The sequence below is a fragment of the Mastomys coucha genome, unplaced genomic scaffold, assembly GCF_008632895.1.
Source record: "Mastomys coucha isolate ucsf_1 unplaced genomic scaffold, UCSF_Mcou_1 pScaffold15, whole genome shotgun sequence".
Lineage (NCBI taxonomy): Eukaryota > Metazoa > Chordata > Mammalia > Rodentia > Muridae > Mastomys > Mastomys coucha.
The window spans coordinates 166524548-166529876 of record NW_022196897.1 but is presented as its reverse complement, the minus strand read 5'-3'; the positions used below and the strand labels follow the sequence as shown (position 1 = coordinate 166529876).

Genomic DNA, 5329 nt, shown 5'->3' with positions numbered 1-5329 from the left:
CTATGTCCATTGTATATGTGTTTTTTTTTTTTTTTTTTTTTTTTTTTTTTTTTTTTGGTCTGGTGCATTTTTTTTTATGGTGCATTACATTTATTCATGTTTGTATATTGAACCCATCCCCCACACCTCTGGGATGAAGCCTACTTGATCATAATAGATAATGCTTTTGGTGTGTTCTTGGATTTGGTTTGTAAATATTTTACTTATAATTTTCATATCTATGTTATATCTATGATCTAAGTTGATCCCTTACAATAGCCTTCTTTATTGGCCCAGGCTTTGTGTGGTTTGAGCATCAGGGTGACTGTGGCCTCACAAAATGAATTGGGCAACATTTCTTCTATTTCTATTTTGTGGAATAATTTGAGGAGTATTGGCATTAACTCTTCTTTGAAAGTCTGGCAGAATTTCTTTGTTAAACCATCTGGCCCTGAGCTTTTTTTTTTTTGGTTGGGAGATTTTAATTACTGCATCTATTTATTAGGGGTTATAGGTCTGCTTAAATTCTTTCTTTCTTTCTCTCTCTTTTTCTTCAGAGAAGCACTGTTGTTTGATGATAAAGCTCAGCACACCCCTCCACCAGGACTGGCATGGAGTCAAAGCAGCATAAGCAGCTGGGTAAACCTCCATGGTGAAGACAAAGAGGAAGGCAACCATCAAACAAGAGCACCATGGCTTCAGACAGAGCAAAGCCCAATGGCATAGGAGAAGAGCTGCTGCTTGAGAGATGGGTTCCTATAGCATAGCAAATCACCAATCTACCAAATGCTGTTCCAATGATAGCTCTTGATCTAGCCTCTCCAACTGTGGTGGTCCTACCATCAATGAATTTGGCTGCTGTGTCAATGTCGGTTTGGAATTCCTGTCTGGCCACCTAGAAGACAGCTGCTGTGGGCAGGCTGTTTAGATGAGGGCTCTGTATGCTCAGGGGTGAGGCAGACACAGGCCTCATTAGACACCTGGCACAGGATCAGATCAGAACTGGAGAAAGGAGTAGTGCCTTGGTGGTCTGCATCTTTCAATATGCAACCCCTTGTATACTTGCTTCCTTGAACTTGCCTCTTCATTGTGTCCCATAAGTTTGGGACACAATGTTGTGTATTCATTTTCACTCAATTCTAGGAAGTCTTTAATTTCCTTCCTGATTATTTTTCATTAAGTAATGAGCTGTTCAGATTCTGTGAGTCTGCAAGCTCTCTATTATTTCTGCTGTTGATATCTGGCCTTAATGGGTAGGGGTCAGATAGGGTGCATGGGGGTATTTCAATTTCCTACTATCTCTTAAGACTTGCTTTCTGTCCAACTATGTGGTCAGTTTTGGAGAAAGTTCCATGAGGTGCTAAGAAGAACAACAAGGCATGGTCTTTTGTGTTTGGGTGAAATGTTCTATAAATATCTGTTAAGATCATTTGGTTTATAACCTCTGTTAGCTTCAGCATTTCTCTGTTTAGTTTTGGTCTGGATGACCTGTCTATTGGTATATTGAAGTCTCCCACTACCAATGTATGAGGGTCAATACACAGTTTAGGCTGGAGTAGTGTTCTTTTATTTATTTATTTAATGAACTTGGCTGCCCTTGTGTTTGGAGCATAGATGTTAAGAATAGAATTGCATGCTGGGTGGTGGCCCATACCTTTAATCCCAAGACTCATGAGGCAGAGGCAGGCAGATCTCTTTGAGTTCAAGGATAGCTAGGTCTATAGAGTGAGTTTCAGGAGAGCCAGGGGCTACACAAAGAAATCTTGTCTTAAAAAAAACCAGTCATCCAACCAAACAAAAGAATAGAAATGTCCTTTTGGCGGATATTTCCTTTAATGAGTATGTGGTATCCTTCCCTGTCTTTTTTTGATTAGTTTTGGTTTAAAGTCTGTTTTGTCAGATATTAAAATGACTCCTTCAGCTTGCTTCTTAGGTCCATTTGCTTGGAATATCTTTCCTACTCCTTTATCCTGAGGTGAAATCTACCCTTGATGTGAAGGTGTGTTTCTTGGATGCAGCAGAAGAATAGCTCTTATTTTCACATCCATACAGTTAGTTTGTTGTTTATGTTTTTAATTGGGGAAAGACCATTGATATTTAGAGATATCAATGAGCAGTGTTTGTTGATTCTTATTGTTTGGGGGGTGTGTGTGTGTGTGTGCGTGTGTGTGTGTGTGTGTGTGTGTGTGTGTGTGTGTGTGTGTTTCCCCTCTTGATTTCCCAATTTATTTTTTGTGTTTTCTTGGGCATAGTTGGTGTTCTTTCTACAACCTCCTGCAGGGCTAGATTTGTAGGCAATATTGCTTAAATTTGGCTTTTTAATGGAATGTCTTATTTTCTCCATTTATTGTGATTGAATGTTTTGCTGGGTATAGTAGTCTGGCCTGGCATCTGGTCTCTTAGACTTTTAAAAACTCCTGCCCAGGCCCGACTTTTATAAATTAAATTGGCCTCTTTACCTTGAAGCTTTTAATATTTTCTTTTTCTGTTTAGTGTTTTGATAATTATGTGCCAAGGGGGCTTTCTTTTTTTTTTTTTCTTCTTTTTCTCTTGTTTTTTGAGACAGGGCTTTTCTGTGTAGCCCTGGCTGTCCTGGAACTCACTTTGTAGACCAGGCTGGCCTCAAACTCAGAAATCTGTCTGCCTCTGCCTCACAAGTGCTGGGATTAAAGGTGTGTGTCACCATTGCCTGGTTCATAGATTTCTTTAAAGGGCTTATTTCCTCTTTAAGGACCTCTGTCATCTTCACAAAGGCTATTTTAAGGCCTTTTTCTTGTGCTTCAGGGTCTTTTGTGGTAAGGTTGCTAGGCTGAAGCAGAGAGTGGTGTCCTGGTAATTGTTGATAGTGTTTTTGTGCTTGCAACTGGGCATCTGGTGTTAGGATGAATATAATTTCAGTTGCTGACATCTGGTCTTGTCTTTGTTGAATGGGTTTTGTTGTTGTTGTTGTTGTTTGTTTGTTCTTGGTTTCTGTTGACCTCTTTGGTTCTTAGGAGAGTGTGTTGGCTGTGTGTTGCTTGGTAGGAAATTCTTCTGGGATCCTTATAGGTGCTGCCAATGGGGATTCCATGTAAAATGTGCTTCTATGTTTTGGGAACTAATGTTTAGGAATAGAGATGGGATCAGGAGTCCACAGGAGGGAGGAAATTCGGTGTTCCACAGGATCTGCTTAGTTCCCTGAATGAGGGTAGAATGAGGGTAGAAAGTGAGGAGAGGTTGAAGCAGATGGGGATGAGGATGAGGGGTTGAATTTGGAGGAGCAGGGGGGTCTGTAGTTAAATAGACTACCTACTTTCCTGGCTAGGATGGCCTAGTAGGTTCCCATAGAGTGCCTGCTGGAGTTGAAGGCTGGGATAAAGCACAACGTGTGTGTGTGTGTGTGTGTGTGTGTATGTGTGTGTGTGTGTGTAAAGAAAGGAAGGAAAAGTCTATGTGATTCACTGGAGGTGGGGTGGTAGTGGGAAGAAGGCTGCAGCAGCCTGGTTGTTACTGAAGGGCTGAGGGAGAGGTGAAGGAAGGCCTGCATTTAGTCACCCTACCTGTTTCCATGGCTGGAATGCTATTTTCTAATTTTTTTAAACTGCTAAAATTGTGGTGATGGCTCAATTGACAAACTGCTGGCCATGTAAGCATGAGAACCTGACATTGGACCCCCAAACCCACTTAAAAAGCCTGGCCAGTATCTTAAAAAGCCTTAAAAAGTGGCCAGTATCTGCAATCCCAGTCTCCGGGTGGGGGAAAATTTAGACTACTGAAGATCACTGGCTGGCCAGCCCTCCCCAGTCAAAGAGCCAAGCATCAGGTTTAGTGAGAGACACTTTCTCAGAAACAAACAAGCAAAGGTGGAGGGGTGGAGAGATGGCTCAGTGGTTAGGAGCACTTGTTCTTGTAGACAACTCAGGTTGATTACTAGACCAAACATGGCAGCTCACAACCGTCTATAACTCTGGTTCCAGGGATCCAACGCCCTTCTTACCTCTATGGGCACCAAGCATGCACATGGCACCCAAATAGACATGCAGGCAAAATATCTGTATATACAATATAAAGTATATCTAAAAACAATAAAAACATGTAGAAAATGATCAAGGATAAGCACCTGTTGTCAACATTGGGCCTCAACTTGCGTACACCCACAGGTGCACATTCAATCACACTCACATAATGCACATACCACACATACACAACCCTCCACAATACAAAATAGCGATAAAATATACAGAGAGTTTATCACCTTCATGGTGGCAGTTCAAAGCAGCGGTAATCCATTAGATGGGTAAGGTCCCATATTCCATCCGATCTCTTGCTCCCACACAAGAAAAGAACAAAAATTCTGGCCATGTTAAGCATCTAAAATTCTATTATTGTATTTTTATTTGTCAAATAATTGCATGTTCTTAGGCGGTCACAGAGTGATTGAATGAGATTAATTAACCAGATGACCTACACTTCTCGATCCTTGTGGTTCTGTTGGGGGATGTTTTTGTGCACTGTGTATTCAGATGTTGATTGCTGTGCCCAGAGACCAGCTTGCTGTGTTGACATTGGCACTGTTATGATATTTGGAGTGTCTCCTGTCTCAAGGATGTGTAAAAATCTTTTTTATCACCTCTGATTGGTTAATAAAGAGCTGATTCAGCCTATTGCTGGGCAGAAGAGAATAGGGCTGGATTTCGGATCCCAGTCAGGGAGTCTCAAGAAAACAGAGGAGAGAGGAAGGAAGAAGGAACAGGGGGGTTCATCATGTGGAGAGAACTGTTGGAGTAGAATAGCCAGGGCAAGACCAAGATAGACGGTAATGCCATGAGGCTGGGCAGATGAAGCAAGCAGCACAGCTGGGTTACAGCAGATGACTAACTGCCCAGTACAGTGCCTGAGGCTCATTAACACATTGATTAGATCTCTGTGCCATTTATTGGGAAGCTAAAATGAATGGGCAAGAGCCAGTGTAGAAATGCCATCATTGGGCATAAAAGGGGTGAAAAATTCCCCAAAGAGATAAATATATATATATATATATATATATATATATGTACATATATATATATACACACACACACATATATATGTATATATGTCAAGTTTCTCCAAAAGAATAGAACTGATAGAATGAATGTGTGTATAAATATACTATACACACACACATATATATAATATATATATTCACACATATATGACTTATTAGTCTGGCTTTCTGTGGTCAGGGTCATCCAATGATGGTTGCCTCATGATGGAAAGGCTGTGAACATGATAGTTCAGTTCATGAGTCCGGATGTCTCAGAAGCCCCAGTCTGGTGCTGGAGTCCCAGAGGACTCCTCGAGAGCTGCTGGTCTTCAGTCTACATTGGAA

General features: G+C 41.2%; 1 pseudogene; it reads right to left on the bottom strand.

The window, feature by feature from the left end:
* Positions 1-480: 480 nt before the first annotated feature.
* LOC116091848 lies at positions 481-1015 on the bottom strand (annotated as a pseudogene).
* Between the last annotated feature and the right edge of the window lie 4314 nt (positions 1016-5329).